The sequence below is a fragment of the Malaya genurostris genome, chromosome 3 (assembly GCF_030247185.1).
Source record: "Malaya genurostris strain Urasoe2022 chromosome 3, Malgen_1.1, whole genome shotgun sequence".
Classification (NCBI taxonomy): Eukaryota; Metazoa; Arthropoda; class Insecta; order Diptera; family Culicidae; genus Malaya; species Malaya genurostris.
Genome location: NC_080572.1, coordinates 98,685,537 through 98,703,897, shown reverse-complemented (window position 1 = coordinate 98,703,897; position 18,361 = coordinate 98,685,537). Strand labels below are relative to the sequence as shown.

Below are 18,361 nucleotides of genomic sequence, written 5' to 3'. Positions count from 1 at the left end.
TCAGAGTTCTGTCAGTTCAGAGCAGATGCACATATGATCAATCTTTTTACGTAGCACACTTTCATACTGTGCCGTTCGACTTGGTGTGAACTGTGCAATAGAAGGAAGACTACACGGGAAATAAAAACTACCTATTATTTGACTTCTTTTTACCTAATTTTGAGTTCTTTTGAGTCTTTTCTTTCATTCGCTCCTTCAATTGTTGTCAAAACACAAAGAGCAAATCCACCTAATGGCGAGAGTTTCGTTCAATAAGCTAAAATTAAGTAAACCATATCAACATAAAATTGAGTCAATATGACTCAGCTGTAGGATAAATATAACTTATATTCAAGTATTTTCTACATTACATTACATTACGTGCCTTATGGAAACTACCAAGCCACTTTACCCAAATTAGGTTACTAAACGGAACCCCCAAATTGGGTGGAATGTACTTAAAATTAGGTTGTTTTGCGGTTCCGTATAATGTAGGAGAAAGTATTATAAAGCGCTCCTGCTGTCCCTTTCCTTTTTTAATTATTGAAGACTTTTTTAAATAAAAGTTTGTTCACTAAACTATCTCTTCGTAGGATGGATGCAAGTTTGGCAGTTTGGTCGTTTGCTGGAAAATATGAAAAAAACTGAAAATATTATTAGGCTCCTTTTCGATTTAAGGTTTGCTTCGACTGAATAAGCGTTTTATTCGCCATTTCTTTAACATACTATTTTTTCAAAACAGTTACTGCAGATGCATCATTGTTGGAGGACATAATGTCTTTTGCTATGTGGCTTAACCCTGGTTTGTTGTTAGACATATTATTTGGCTGATGAGGTTTTATGTCTAAAGTAAACGAAAATACTGAGAATGTGGTAGTTTTGGAAAATATGTTTATATCAATCAATTCTTATCATTCTACATTCATAATTGAAAATTATGTTCCTCAGTCGATTTTCAATAAAATATTCGCTTCGCTCCGCGTTCCGCGCTCACTCTGACATCAACCTAAAACTTTCTCCTAATGCGAAAATTGCGGTCACCCGAAAATGTAGAAGCAGTCATGAAATGTGTCAAAGAAGGGCAATAGATTTTTTTTTAAATTGTCTTCTTCTCAATTTTCGATCGTACATTCTGTGAAAATGATTAACGAATAATAGAAATAAATTCGCAGATTTTTTTTCGATCAAGAACAAGTACTTTCTTTTCGCCTTACCCACTTCGAATTAATTTACAAGTTGCCTCTCTCCCCGCTCTATCCTAACGATGAAATGAATGAAAAATATATTTGTCTTATTGTCAAAAATATTCTGGTAAATATACCATATATCAGAATATTATTCTATATATGTATTGTTAAATATTCAACTAGAAATGTCATAGATTACATTGTTATGATTATTTACTGAATTTTTTTTCCAATTCCTCGCTGTCGTGTTATTCGCAAATTACAACGGATTTCCACAAACGCAAAGTAAAATAAAAGCCTACTAGTCCCATAGGTAGCTTTTGATTTGATTTGGGATCCGAATTTCGGTTCCTAAATTACAAACGGTGCGAAAAACATAAAAATTGATCACATAACCTGGTATCAGCTATACGGTACCACAATTTCCCAATCAGGATAAGAAGAACAGATTTCTCTCCACGACATGTCATTATCAATCAAAAAGGTCATAACTATCAATAAGTCTCATAATAAATTATAAGTGATGTAATAAAGTCAAAACTTGATTGAAAGAATAACTATCAAGAATTTCACATTTTTTGCCTTTCTCATATAGAAAGGCAATGCAATCACTGTGAAAATCGACTTTTTAACCAAATGTCATATACCATTCGACTCAGCTCGACGAACTGAGCAAATGTCTGTGTGTGTATGTGTCCGTGTGTGTATGTGTGAGTGTATGTAACAAAAATATGATCTCACTTTTCTCAGAGATGGCTAAACCGATTTCCACAAACAAAGATTCAAATGAAAGGTCTCATAGTCCCATAGCCTGATATTGAATTTCATTCCGATCCGACTTCCTGTTCCGGAGATATAGGATGATATGTACCAAAAAAGTGAAAAAAATATGCACTCACTTTTTTCAGAGATGGCTGAACCGATTTTCACAAACTAAGATTAAAAAAAAAGGCTTGCTATTGAATTTCATTTGAATGTGACTTCCGGTTCCGGAGTTATATGGCAATATGTGAAAATTTGAGAAAAAGTTTACACTCAATTATCTCTGGAACAACTCAACCGATTTTTGCAAACTAAGATTAAAGGGCTTATAATATCCTAAAAATTTGTGGAACATTTTATCAGGATCCGACTTCCGGTTTCGGAACTAAAGCGTGATAAGTGGAAAATTATCAATTTTATAAGTATTTTTCCACGAACGATGGTTAAAAACAGTTACATATCCCAAAAAACTGTCCGATAAATTCTTCTAGTTTGCAGAGCTTGTTAGTTTGTGGGCATGAAAACTTAATTCGGCACTACTGGTCCCTTCTTTTCCTGTTCCGAGAGCACCGAAAGTGGAGAAGAAAATCTCCGAAAACTAAATTCACTTCGATTTCTCTGCGATGCTTGAACCGATTTTCACAAATCTTGATTTGTTTTAAAGTTCATACTGTCTTTAAACCTACTGTGAAATTTCATCCGGATCCGACTTCCGGTTCCGCAGTTGCAGGGCGATGAGTGTCAAAGTTTTCAAATCGCCATATAGAGTGACAATATGTACAACACCGAAAGAAGAAGAAAACACAAAACAAACAAGGCGTGCTTTGTTCTATTTCGTACACGTTGTGTAGTGATGTCAATAATAATAATAATAATAATAATAATGAAAATAATAATAATAATAATAATAATAATAATAATAATAATAATAATAATAATAATAATAATAATAATAATAATAATAATAATAATAATAATAATCCTATTACATGTTTTATGCTGTTTAGCTTGACTTACATATGCAGAAATAAAAGAAACGCAGGTTCGTTTCGTTTGATAGATTTCGTTTAATTGGTTTAATCGAAATAGAGCATGAGATAGTAAGTATAGGATTAACTACGTTCAAAACTGTTCCAATTTGGAGGTCATATTTGTTGCTGGCAAACGAACCAACTTCGGCTATTCCGTTCATCTGAATCCGGTTTCGGAAGAATTGGAAATAGTGATCAAAAAGTGCAAAAAAGATCTCACTTACTTTTCTTGGAGATGGCCAAATCGATTTTCACAAACTTATAGGTTCGAAAGAAAAGTCTTACAGTTTCACACGGTATTCCTTAATTTGTTGTGGATACTACTTTCGGTTCCGGAACTACAAGGTAAACATGTTCTATAGAGTTTGTGAGATTAGATCCGAACAAATTATCCTATTTCTATTCAATAAACAGTTGTTTTTGCGAATTTCACGATTATATTTATGATGTAATGAGTAATATGAGAAAGGCATCATTACACCACTAGGTGGATTAAAATAGGTTTTTATTCTAGCTATTTGTTCAGTATGATATATCCGTGTCGTCATCCGGAAAGTGATTCGTACAGAAGTTACAATCAATAGCTTTCGGTTAGTCTGGTTATTTTTAGTCAAACCAATCTGCAATTTGCATAGCAATGAATTGCAAAGAGATAAAATGCTATGAGCTTTCACCGAAGCCCTGCTGAAGGCTATTCGATGTTGCATTTATGCAACCCCGATTTCAATTTTAATAACACCAACTTCCTGATCGAGTCCATCAGACTGCTACACAGAGCCTGTACGTTGAAAGCGAGCATTTTAAACCTCCCATCAGGGCTTGATCAACGAGTCCACAGCAGGCGCCCATTCGCCGTGGCATGGCGTCTTCTCAGCGTTGTCCTTGTCAAGCCGCGACAATTTACGATATACGCGTATGACTCTGGCTATCTGAAACCGCATTATTTTGGGGCATTGTCGCTCTACGGTTATGATAATTCATTGCAACAGCGTTCACCAAAATACATCAGAAACGAATTCACCAACCCGAGCATTGCGAAAAAAAAAAATATTCAGTTCAACGGTTACAATGCGTCATATTATTTAACCAATAGCTTATTTCTGATTTCAAATTGATTGATGCAATCCACGACATGTTTCTTGTACCGTACCACTATTGTTCCTGAGAATGAGAGCTCAATATTCCGAGCAACTCATAGGAACAATCGAACCGGCCGCACTGGTCTTGACTCTGCATCCGTTACGCTTCACAAGATGATTCACTGCATTGTTCAGCATTAGAATCATGTAAATTTGGTTTTCCCTCGGAAACCTTTCTTTACCTCCCCAGCAAGGGGTTCACAATCATGTAACGCTTAATGCACAGCCCATCCGCCGACCACATTCGCTGGTCATAGGAATACCACAGGAAGTTCAGTAAAAAATAGCATGTAGCCGGTCACGGCAAGGCGCATTGATCCAGCATCACATAATTTACGCAAGTAAAGTCGAATCGGAGAGGTAACACTATACTGGAATGGACTGATGCTGGGTAGCATAATTGAACAACATAAATTCGAAACAGTCTGTGTTCCGGAAGTTTGTCTGTTTCAAGCCAACGCATGGATTTATATCAGCCGGAATTCAGGGTGTATGGCTATTAAAACTTCTTGAAACTCTTCAACGTTATGATGCAACTGACCAAACTGCGATGAGGTGGAGCCCTGCAGGTGAAGTGGCTGTATCTGAATCGATATAAATACAATCTGCTTCGAACAACTGTATATTTTGGTTTCAGTCGATGCTAATTTTAATAATATTTTGTGTATAGTTTTGATTACTTTTTGATATTTGAGCTACAATAGGAAACCTTCCAACTTGTTGCTGTTAATAGAGTGCTACAGAGAATTACCAATTTCTTTTGATGAAGATATGCATTGAACATACATACATGCAATGCCCATACCATTGTTCTTGATTTAATGAAAAACAAAATACATGTGAATATCAATCAACTGGCAAAGAATAACACTACACTACAGAATTCGGTGATTTTCGCCCAATTTTCAACAGCTGCACTGTTCAGTACTTAGGTTGGAAATTAAATTGATTACAAAGCGTTCGGTAATATCATGTTTGTTGATTTGTCAACAGCTACCGAATAGCTCGGTAAACGCTGTAAACACTAACGGATAGTTTTGTAAATTGGATTTTTATGCTGATGGAAAACTTTAAAGATATTCTGATTATTTTATCCGTTTCACTTTTCCAATGAATTTCTAAAAATAGAAGGAAGAAAAGTGTCGTTGATAAGCATCGCAGAGAAATTCAGCTTGTTTAAAATATCAAGTTAATAAACTATTAAATTTTATTTATGTTAGTTTTAAGCTAAAATGTGATTATTTTGATCCAATTTCTCCTTTCAACATCGACAATGATATCTGGTTGATTTAAAACAAGATTCTGATCTAGGCTAACGAAAAAAACTTTGTTCCGGCAGATTCTATTCTTGAAATAAATCAACTATTTTGTACAAGTCAAAAAAAATTGAGTTGATGTTTTAATGTCCTTGGGGCTTTCTAACAATTCAAATGTGAGTATAGATAACAAAAATTTTACTGAAAACTGCATAACATCATTACATAACACGTTTTGCCTTTCTCATATAGAAAGGCTATGCAACCACTGTGAAAACCGACTTTTTAACCGAGGTTTGGATTCATATACCATTCGACTCAGCTCGACGAACTGAGCAAATGTCTGTGTGTGTGTGTGTGTGTGTGTGTGTGTGTGTGTGTATGTAACAAAAATGTGCACTCACTTTTCTCAGAGATGGCTGAACCGATTTTCACAAACAAAGATACAAATGAAAGGTCTTATGGTCCCATAGCCTGCTATTGAATTTTATTCCGATCCGACTTCCGGTTCCGGAGATATAGAATGATATGCAAAAAAAAAATGAAAAAAATATGCACTCACTTTTTTCAGAGATGGCTGAACCGATTTTCACAAACTTCAAATAAAAGGTATTATAGTCCCATAGCATGCTATTGAATTTCATTTGAATGTGACTTCCGGTTCCGGAGTTATATGGTAATATGTGAAAATTTGAGAAAAAGTTTACACTCAATTATCTCTGGAACAATTCAGCCGATTTTCGCAAACCAAGATTCAAAAGAAAGGTCTTATAATATCCTAAAAATTTTTGGAACATTTTATCTGCATCCGACTTCCGGTTCCGGAACTAAAGCGTGAGAAGTGGAAAATTACCAATTTTATTAGTATTTTTCCACGAACGATGGTTAAAAACAGGTACAAATCCCATAAAACTGTCTGATAAATTCTTCTAGGTTGCAGAGCTTGTTAGTTTCCATACGAATCCTGCCGCTAAATGAATGCGCTAGCATTCATTAAAATCACTCACACAAAACAACATTTAGTATCGAATCGACTTGCACTCTATGCGGTTCGATACTACCGTAAAGAAGGTTGCTAATACATCGATCAAAAAGTCCAGGAAACAAGGAAAACATCATCTCTTGAACAAGAATCTTTTTTATTTATCTACATAATCAGATTCGAATGTAATTCAATCATTCCAGCACTTTTCCAAATTTTCGGCCTCAAAATAGGCTTCAACTGCGGCGATGACTCTCTCATTCTTGCCAAATATTTTTCCCTGGAGTATCTTTTTGAGATCAGCAAAGGACAATTAGTCGCTGGGCATTAGGCTCTTGAGAATATCGTGGGTGAGGAAACAGATTGGAGCCCAATTCATTGAATTCCTTCTTCATATGAGGCCGTTTTTCAGTTGTCGTACATCAAACTCATCAATAACTCAATGCAATAATCACTTTCGATGGCTCTTTTCTTTTCAAGATAGTCGATATTAATTATACCTCGAGCATCTAAAAACTGCCGCCATGATTTTTCCAGCTACCTGTTGTGTTTTCGGACGGCCTTTTACATCTGAATGCTGATATGAAGAAAAACGGTAGATCCATTTTTCGTCCACTGCTTCATACCTACGTAAGAAATCTTTTTTATTGCGACTAAACAGTCCCGAACAGCTCTCTGGATCCCTGATGCATTGACCAGATTTTTGCCTAATATTGTAAAAGCACTTCCAGTTGATGTGTTAACCATCTCAGTACATATAATACCTAACACATTGAGTTTGCGTTGACGATTATCAAAACATGCTTATCTTTTGCTGATGACTGCTTTATTATCAGCATACCATAAATCTTTGTTTTTAATGGATCCGAGTGTGGGTAGACGGTTAGACCGTTTATGGATTTGTTTTGTGCGCCGTTCGATTCACGAGACGAGTGTTTCCCCCGGTACTAAAAATTACCCTCCTACGCTCAACATGTTTCACCGGCTCTGGTTCTAAAGACTGTTTCAATATATCGGTCCTTTTAATTTATGGCTTTATAAATTGACTATGCTGTTCAGATGCTATTCAGCGTACAAAAACTCATCTTTACAGCTGATCTGACGTAAATTTAATGCATTCTGACATATTTTCAAGTAACATGTAATTTTACACACCTGCTTGAAACGCTGAGTATTTTTAACACATATTCTAATCAGTCATATGAAATTCAATGATTTTACGAATTGCGTTCTTATTAATTTAGTCACATATGGTTTTGCGTCATATGTAAATTTCAAAATTTTGTGTTGTGTTGTGTTGTTGTAATACATCTGAAATGAAGCTCGCAATATTACCAATATTACCAGTAGTAAGAAAAGCATCAGTACACCACCGGGTGCATTGGAAGGGCTTGCTGTTTGACAGTTCATTATCATTGATAAACTAATTTACAATATTAGGTAATTGGAAATACAGTAGTTTTTAACCGTACTCGACAGTTATTACTGTGAGCAGTAATTCTTAACTGCCCTGGTTAGCAAATCGTAACGAAAGGTCGGCCAAAATATTCTATTTCGTCAACAGCTGTTTCATCTTGGTAACAACCGCAACCCAGTTCGATATCAAATAAATGAAGGCTAAAGACTGTACTCGTAAAAAATTCTTCACTTTGTTGTGTATAATGTATAAAATTTCATTACAATCTATGTTATCTGATTGGCTTTCAAGGAAGAAGTGCTTCGACAAAATATTACGGGAACGGTCGTGGAAAGTCCAGACCAGTCCTTACTTACTCCAGAGTTTTTCAAGTACAGTCCGAATCTCTTGATACGGGACGAGGCCAAAAAGGTCAATTCGTCCATCTGGCTCACGCAACAGGCAAGAAAGTGGGTCGAACTTAATTTATTCAAGGTAACGGAGGGTCTAACCGAACCTGGCGATAACGAAACGTACATTTTAGTCGCCAGGTTCCGCATATATGCTTTGGAGGAATGAAAACGACAAATTTTCCATGGAGTACTTGGTATGGCAGGTTAATGCAGAAAATTTAGAAAGCCGTACATAACGACCGGTACCATCAACGATCAAATATATAAACCAATGTTGATGTTGTTTTTGTGCCGAATTCAGGGCCGCCGATGGAAAATTCGGGCCCGGAATATTACGGGTCCCTAAACATGAAAACTGAAAAACATTTTGAGCATGAGAATATCATCGTATCAAGTGATTTTCAAATATATTATTTTAACAAAATAATTCACAAGCCAAATTTGTTACGATTTTTGCCTTTTTCATATAGAAAGGTTATACAATCACTGTGAAAACCGACTTTTAAACCGAGGCCCGAGTTCATCGAGTACGCAAAATGTCTGTGTGTGTATGTATGTGTGTATGTGTGTATGTTACGTTTTTTGCACTAACTTTTCTCGGAGTTGGCTGAACCGATTTTTACAAACTTAGATTCAAATGAAAGGTCTTGTGGTCCCATACAAAATCCCTGAATATTATTTGGATCCGACTTCCGGTTCCAGAATTATGGGGTAAAATGTACAAAAAATTGTGAAAATAAGTGCACTAACTTTTCTCGGAGATGGCTAAACCGATTTTCACAAAATTAGATTTAAATGAAAGGATCCGGTAATACAGGATGAAGTGTGTTAAAAATTTTATACCATCACTGAAAATTGCGAAAAACCGTAAAAAGTTTTCTAAATCGACCTCAAATCTTCTCCAATTGATAGTTTTTATCAGTAGACGGTCAAACAAACCGATTCCGGTTATTATTTTAAGAATCGAAGAAAATTATTTTGTAGAATACCATAGTATTATATATGACGAATGAAGTATGAAAAAAAAACAATTTTGAATCTTCAAATTTCCGGGCCTCCTGATAAGACTATATTATGATGGAACTATATTATGATGGATAAGTTTTGGGAATCAGGATTTAACGGTAAAAAAGTGGCAAAATCTGGAGCGACTTGCTTCAATTAGGATTGAACTTTGATTCTTCAGTATAATAAATTATTTGACTCAAGACAAATTTTAAAAAAATATGTCTAGAAAGATGAAGTAGGAAATTTATTCGACCCTCTAAAACACACCGAAAAACAGTAAAGTCCTTTCTCGAAAACTCAAAAATTGATCTAAAAACAATAATTTTGGAAAAAAAACCCATAACAAATTTATTTTTTGATATTTATATTCCAAACCTGTTATTAGAACAAACACATTGACGTTCACGTTTTTTTTGTCTTCTGAAAAGTTAAGTAGTTACAGCTGAAACAATTTTCAGTTGAGTTTAGTATCTCAGCACAGAATTATCAGAAGTCAAAAAATCAAAGTAACATAGTTGTTTTTCTAGATTCTTAGGGCATATTCAGTAGTGTTCTAGTCTAGATGCATAATTTAGGCCAGTTTTAAAATTCAAATTTAGATATGAATAAGAAAGACTGGCAGCCCAGTAGTGTTTTCTCGTGTTTCAAGTATAAGAGCAAATTCAGCAGCTGCAAGATTCATATGGGTGGTCTATAATGTAAATGAAACTGAAACAAACGTATCCCCAGCAATCCGTTTCAGTTTTATTTATTCGACCAGTTCTACTGTCAAATTTAAAACTGGTATACATTACCGTTCTATTTTTTCTATATTTGAAACACAGATAAAACGCTGCTGGGCTGCCAGTTTAATTGTTATAATTTCTAGATTTAAATTTTAAAACTGACATAAATTATGCATCTAGAACTAGAACACTCCTGAATATGCCCTAAATAGAACTGCAGCGTATGCCAGTTTTAAATTTGACAGAAAAACTGTTCGAATAAATAAAACTAAAACGGCTTGCTGGGGATATTTTTGTTCTAGTTTCAGTTCTGTTATAGATCTCCCACATCTGATTTTGCTCTTAGGGTATTCGGTAGTGTTCTAGTTCTAGATGCATAATTTATGTCAGTTTTAAAATTTGAATCCGAAAATCAAGAAATACAGCAGCATGTTTCAAATATAGAAAAAATAGAACGGCAGTGTATGCTAGTTTTAAATTTGACAGTAGAACTGTTCGAATAATTAAAACTAGAACAGCTTGCTAGGGTAAGCTTATTCCAGTTTCAGTTCTATGTTATTATAGATCTCCCATATAACGCTTCCCGCTGCTAAATTTGCTCTTACGTTTTGTTTATTTTCATATTTTTTTTTTGATTTTCTTGCGGCTGTTTAAAACTGTTAAAAATTCACCGTTTTGTAGCTGTAAAACCTCCCAAACGTAACAAAAACCGAACAGGAAAACGTTAGGGTTGGGTATTTTGTGGTATGTAGAAAGTGTGTGCATGATTAGAAAATAATTGTTTTCAAACGACGATGGACTCGGACCTTTGAAAAGTGCTTCCGAGAAAAAACTCGTTTAATGTTAATTGTCTATAAAACCGAAGGAAACAACACTTTCACTTGTTTTCTTTGTATTTTGTTATAATGAAACATTCCAAGAATGCTTTGTCAAATTGGAATATTAAAGTCAATCGAAGCAGAACTCAGTAATAAAAAAATCAAGGCCCATAACTTCCAGAGTTTTATTCCGATAGTCGAAATTTGACAAAACATTAGCTGAAATTTGACAAAACATTCTCGAAATACAAAAAATAAGAAAATACAAAGAAAACTTATTGCTCTATGCCTTTTTATATAGAAAGGGCATGCAATCACTGTGAAAACCGACTTTTTAACCGAGGGCCGGAGGGCCGAATGTCATATACCATTCGAAGAACTGAGCAAATGTCTGTGTGTGTCCGTGTGTGTGTGTGTGTGTGTGTGTGTGTGGATGTGTGTATGTATGTAACAAAAATATGCACTCTCTTTTCTCAGAGATGGCTGAACCGATTTGCACAAACTAAGATTCAAATGAAAGGTCTTATAGTCCCATAGTCTGCTATTGAATTTCATTTGGATCCGACTTCCAGTTCCGGAGTTACATGGTAATATGCGAAATTTTGAGAAAAAGTTTGCACTCAATTATCTCTAAAACAACTCAACCGATTTTCGTAAAAAAAATTTCAAATGAAAGGTTTTATAGATTCCTAAAAATTCGAAAAAAAAACTTTTTATCTGTATCCGACTTCCGGTTTCGGAGCTACAGTGTGAGAAGTGGAAAATTACCAATTTCATTAGTATTTTTTCCCGAACGATGATCAAAAACAGGTACTAGTATCATAAAACTATCTGATAAATTCTTCTAGCCTGCAGAGTTTGTTAGTTTGTTGGCATAAAAACTTAATCCGGCACTACTGGTCCGCCCTTTTCCGGTTCCGGAACCACGGAAAGTAGTGAAAAAAAATGTTTTTTTCGATTTCTCTGCGATTTTCACAAATCTTGATTTCAATTAAAGCTCATATTATCTTTAAAGCTACTGTGAAATTCCATCTGGATCCGACCTTCGGTTCCGCAGTAACAGGGCGATGAGTGTTAAGAAGAAGACAGAAACCGAACGATGCGTGCTTTGTTCTATGTCGTACATCTGGTTTAGGAAGAATTGGAAATGGATTAAAAACTGCAAAAAGGATCTAACTCAGTTTTCTTTAAGATGGCCAAATCGAATTTCACAAACTTCAAAGGAAAAGTCTTACAGTTTCATACGGAATTCCTAAATTTGTTGTGGATACTACTTCCGGTTCCGATATTACAGGGTAAACAGGATTTGTAGAGCTTGTTAGATTAAGTCCGAACTTCAATGAACAGTTTTTGCGAATTCCTCAGTAATATTTATGATGTTATAAGTAATATGAGAAAGGCATCATCACACCACTAGGTGGTTTAAAACAGGTTTTTTAAAGTGTGAGACCCTACACGCCCCTAAAATCTGATGACTTGGCACACATTTCTGAAATTGCTCTACACTCTTTATGTTAATAAGATAGAGAATGATATTCCGCCTACTAACATGTATTACAAATATAAGATGCGAAACACAAATCGTGTCAATAACAAAGTAGTAGAAGTTAATTATATTAAGTTACATATTTTTCATAATAATAATAATAATAATAATAATAATAATAATAATAATAATAATAATAATAATAATAATAATAATAATAATAATAATAATAATAATAATACTAATAATAATAATAATAATAATAATAATAATAATAATAATAATAATAATAATAATAATAATAATAATAATAATAATAATAATAATAATAATAATAATACTCTTACTTAGGCAGAATGGACAATAAAAAAGCCAAAAAACAGAGAAAACATTTTTGAATTTGTAGTTAGCTACTTTACTAGTAACTACTACTACAATGTTTACTTTCTTGAATAAGTAAAAGAACTGAGTACGAAAATAAATATTATATTGTTTTCGACACTGTTAATTTGAGCGGGTGAACAGAATAATTCTTCTGTATATCTTGAAGTGGTACAAATAGCCTTGATTCTATGTATCATTTCAAATACGAGCAATAAATATTTCCCACTTCCCTAAATCGTTTAGTGCTACTGTATCACTCGAAACTTACAATTAATAAACAATCGTTAACTTCTACTCATTAACCATCGGGAACTCAACGGAACAATTAAAATTTCATTAATTTTATGGTTCAACGGTTGTCGAAGCGAAATGGATGTTTTATAAAGCCGATTGTTGCCTCCTTTTTGTCTTGCCATATGAAATGTTTAGCGTTCATTGCCGAATTACGACATACTCAACATGCCTGCCTATTTTATTTCCGCTTGATTTATTTGTTTTCATTAAACCATTTTTTCATCCCGTATTATCGAAGTACACAGTGGGCGTGTAAGTAAGTACTTAAAGGTGATTTCCACTTGAGCGTAGCGATCGAAGCACCATTGGTCACTTCTGTCGTGCGCTAAAAGGAAGGCCAGACAGGACCGGGTGATTAGCTGAGAAATTATTAACGGACACAGGCAAAAAAAATTGTGTTATGGCCAATGTTTTCGGCTGTTGCTTCGTACAGGGACAGTATATCCTCACCGCGTCGAGGTCGTAAAACTTTTGAAACTTAAATCAAACAAAGCAAGGCTCCGACCGATCGAAGGTAGGAAGTTCACTTCAACACTGTTACAACGGAGAGACAGACAGATGATTATATTCGAACGATTTCCATAAACTGAAGTGCATTTAATTAAATATTTTCACTTTACTGAGAATTTTATTTCTTGATCGAATGATTTTCTTGAGCTATATGCTAACAGTTTATGCAAGTTTGTGATCGTATTAAAATGATCATCCTCAGTTTTGAACCAAGATTACGCCACTGCTTTTTTTGGAGTACCGTAGTTGCATAAGTTGCACATAATACAATTCTTGTCCACCTTTCGGCAATATATGATAAATTTGGCAGAGACCAGAGTTTCAGTTGATTTATTTGTCTGAGAACTGGCATTTTTCGCATCCAACACTCTCTTTTGCACATCTTCGTTGATCTTGCAGCATAGTTCCGTCGAGTTTACATACGTTGAAAGATCTGGGTTAGTTCCGCGTGAAACTTTATTGTATTGATGGAACTTTTAGCAACTCGTTGCCTAAAAGAACACGAGGAACTTGAGCATTCTTAGTGAAAAACAGGTATTAGATAAAACTATGCACTGTGAGCTGAAATCTAATTATTTTGGTCATCCAAGTTAAAGTCATATCACCAGAATTGAACTATAAATCCTTGCCACTCAGAATAGTCAGAATTAAAACATCTTTAAAGGCAACTATGACCCGGATCGATAGTTTAGAGTTAAGCCACTTTTCTTGCAGATGTTGTATGTTTGATCTTCAACCTGGGAATTGATTCACATTCCTTGGAAATAAAAATAATATTTAAAAAATCAGATAAAAACACTTCTGATGAGTTCACTACTGTACTTCTAATTTCATCTCAAATGTTTTATATTCATCCTATCGTTGGTCCTTTATTCATCCCATAAATTAGTAATGGCGACAGCAATCAAAAGCAAAATATTGCACTATTACACTCTCAGGTTCTAAATGTCAAAATTTTTCTTAAAAAGGGCCTAATCATTTCGACGTTTAAAAATTTTTGGATTGTTTTCGTTACCCTTCGTTATAAGTTTAAAATTTTACTGTGCAGTTAATTTGAAGAACTGGAAAAAAACAAAAAAAAATAATTGTTACTATTTAGGCATTAGCCCTTCGAAAAATAGAATGCCGAAAAACCAGAGATGCCATTTATACAGATTTAAATATATTGTATAGATTTTTGCGTTCGCATACTGATTTAACTCAGATTACAGATTTTATACAGATTTTCTAAATTTAATGCAGATTTGTAAAGGTTCATAAAAAGTGAGAAGTAAAAAGTTAGACTTTTCTCTCTGAGTATCTGTTAGTATTTGATTGCAGTACTTCTTTAAAAGTTTATTAATCAACGGACAAATCACATGTTAAAATGGAAGCCTTTTGTGCAAATATTTGATGATGAACACTGATAAACATGTATATTAAAATTTAAAACCAATTTGAACTGATTCATTTTATCAGTGAAAGCAGATACATATTTTTTATGAAAATATCTGGCATCTCTGTGCACAGCCGATGAAACACACACACTTAACAGTGTTATGGTGACGTATAGCGGAAAGAAACCAGTGCTGCTAGATTTGCCACAATGGTTATTTCATTAGTATTTAACACGCTCTTTCTGATAATATTCGAGGCCGAAATAATTTTATTGAAATATAAATATCAATAATATAATTAAATTATTGTCACGGATACTAAACAAAAAATTCGTTGATGATAAGTTGAAGAAGAAAAACAATTTTGTTTTGTTTGATTATGAGAAAACCTGGCAACATTGCGAAACCAAATAAGATGAAAACAAAGTGAACTAAGTGAAAAACTTTCATCTCATATTCTTGAAGACTTTTATTGCTTGTCGAGTAATTTTTGAAGTTTTTAATCGTTAACTAAACAGGTGGCAAGTGAACAGTACTAATTATGAAGTCATCCAGCATTCAATAGTCATATATTGAGACGAATCGATTAGTAGATATTCAGAAACATGACGAACTGTAAATCTTGAGCCGAAAATGTGTCCTAAATTGAAAAGTGAGTTTGTTTTAAATGAAAAAACGACCACCAAAGAATTTAAAACCATTTCTTCCAATGGGAAAGTGTGACAATAGTTTAAATAATTATTTTAAAACATTTCACAGTTTGGTTTAGGTACGTTGTAAGATATTAGTCATGTTCAAAGTAATGAGGTGAAGGGATAAGATGGAAATAGGAGCTCAGATGAAATAGGGAGCCGTTACCCTATATGGGGGATATTTCAAAGACTCTTAAACTATGTTTATCATCGATCAAGTTTCCACTTGCGGCAATTACGGCTTCCACACGCTTCCGGAACGCACGGCAGGTCCGGATAGTTTATCCTAGATCCATTTATCTCCAGCTACGGGTTAATAATTTTCTGAGGCTTACTGTACTCGAGTAGCGTTTAGAATAGGCCTTGGCATTTACGACATAGTCTTCGCCTAGAACTTCTTCTGCGTGCGGTTCGAGGTGTGGTATGGAGCCCTATCTTGTGGAAATACAACATTTGGCTTCAGGCCGTACTGTTCTTTCTTTGAACAACGGAAGAACATACTCGAAATCGCGATATTGACCTCTGTATTTATCTTGTCGCCTTCTGGAATGAACACCGGGTCCATTTTTCTGTCATCGGATTCCACCAAATCAAACATCTTAACGCTAGCTGGATGCTTGGTCAGATATACATTTTTATGCTCATCAGCTACGTCTTTTACCGAGAGAGAACTAATATAGCCCTCGGTTATGGAATTTGATACGGGATCGACGGAGAATATATTTCTCTTCGGTGAACAGGATAACTCCAAGCTTTTCTTACATAACTCGACTCGCATCTGCCGGATGCAATTGTTAATTAACGCTTCGTTATTCGGTAAAGAGGAATGTTTTAAGAAATTTGTGTTTTTAGGCGCAAAGTGTTGGATGTCGAACAGAACACTATTTTCAACAGAATAATTGATTAATAAATATAATTATTGACTATTGCTGCTTATAAAAATGTCTAGTGAAAGTGGCAGCATATTAATTCCTGTGGAATCACCTGCGGAACAGGAGGTAGAACATCAGAAAATCTCTCGAAAATTACTCAAAGAGGCCCAGAATGTTTCAACGATGAACAAAGAAAACGTAGGCAAAGCTTCGAAGCTGCAAGCGTTCCTGGTTAAGAAAGAACTAATCAAGAAGACATTACTTGTCGATTCTTTGGATGTGATCGAGCAGAAACGGAAGAAACTGGTTAACTCGCAGTCCTGTCAGACATCTCCGGACAAGAAAGTAACCGGAGGAAAACCCAAAGTCAATGAGGAAGATCTCACCTCGCTCGAAGGGCCTAGCGAAGCATACTGGCAAATACTCGCCGAGAGACGTCGTCAAGCTTTGGAAGAATCTCTTGCGGAGAATTTACGAAAAAATAAGCTCCCTCGAGGAAGAACTGAATCTGTCCGAGAAATGCTGGAGGAGTCCCGCATTCTGGTCGAAGTTTTAACGGAAATGCTGCAGGAAGGTGAAGCGGAAAAGCAGGAAGGCAGTAAAGCTGATCCCAATTAGGTGGACGATAGCGACGTAGTTCCGGAAGTTACTAGCGAAGAGGAAGATAATCTTTAATATATTTTTTGACAAATCTAATATAGTCTAATTGTTTACTGATGGGTTTCTGTCATTATTTTGCGATTAATTTTAAGAATGTGATTTCATGTTATCAGCGAACAACTTCATAACTGTAGCTGTAACTTAATGAAGTTTGAGCAAATCTATTGTGTTTTCCTTGCAAGTCTCCTATGCTTTGTATATTTCTTAATTGAAACTGAAATAATGCTACGTTTTCAAAATCAGTCATGTACTGCAGTTTAAAAAAAGTAGTTTACTGAATACATAAATTTACTATTTCGAATAAGAAATTTACTTACCTTCGTACAGATATACGTGTGAATAAAAATCGATGGTACCAATATAATCACACATACAGAACAATTATCAATTGGCGGTCTTCAAAGCATTCCGTACTGAGCTTTCTACTTTTCTCCCGGAAGTAAAAGTCTCATTTCAAATCGGACGAAGAGGAGAATGTCGAGTCTTGGTGGATGGATTGGAAGATTACGAACGTCTTATTCGATATTTGTCCGAAAAACTTCATAAATTTTATTCATATGATATAAAATCAGACAGATCCTTCAAGGCTGTCTTGAAAGGATTATCAAATGATCAAAGTATTGATGAAATTAAAAATGAACTAAAAGAATTGCTTGGTTTTGCCCCTTCCCAAGTAATACTTATGAAAAAAAGAGCGAATGGTACGTCTAAACCACGCTCTGGAATTTCCCATGAACTTTACCTAATACACTTCAATCGAAGTGATGTAAACAATTTGAAAACTTTAGAAAAAGTACGTTTCATTTCCCACATTAAAATTCATTGGGAACATTATAAACGGCATAATCGTATTGCTAACTTAACGCAATGTCGTCGTTGCCAAGGCTTCGGTCATGGAACCAAAAATTGTCATATGGATATACGGTGTTTGAATTGTGGTAAATCGCATTCGAAAGACGTTTGTCCAATGAATGAAACCACTGATAAATTTTCATGTTCAAATTGCAATGGAAATCATAAATCCAATTATTTGAAATGTCCTGTCAGGGAAAAAATTTTAAACGCTCGTTCGCTTAGACAACAAGTCAAATCAACGACCTTAAATTTACAGAATATACCTGAAAATTCTTCTAAGGCACCTGCCAATTCGTCTTCTAACGAAAACAATTTATTGACAGGTAGATCGACCTCGTCATCATCTTCTTCTAATGTCAGTTATGCTGGTATATTAGGTAGAAATCTATCTCCTATTTCTTCTAATGTAAATAATCAAAACACAGGACCGCCTTGCAGTTCTTCTTCTAACGAAAACAATTTATTAATAGGTAGACCGGCCAAATCATCTTCTTCTAATGGCAGTCTACCTACAAATATTTCTTCAATGCCATTCG

General features: G+C 34.8%; 1 protein-coding gene and 1 pseudogene across 7 annotated transcripts in view; both read left to right on the top strand.

Moving 5' to 3' along the window:
• The window catches only part of LOC131434838 (uncharacterized), a 149,495-nt gene that overhangs the window by 117,210 nt on the left and 13,924 nt on the right, over positions 1-18,361 (top strand). The gene's annotated exons all lie outside the window — the stretch shown is intronic.
• On the top strand, positions 16,260-17,099 carry LOC131434840 (uncharacterized; annotated as a pseudogene).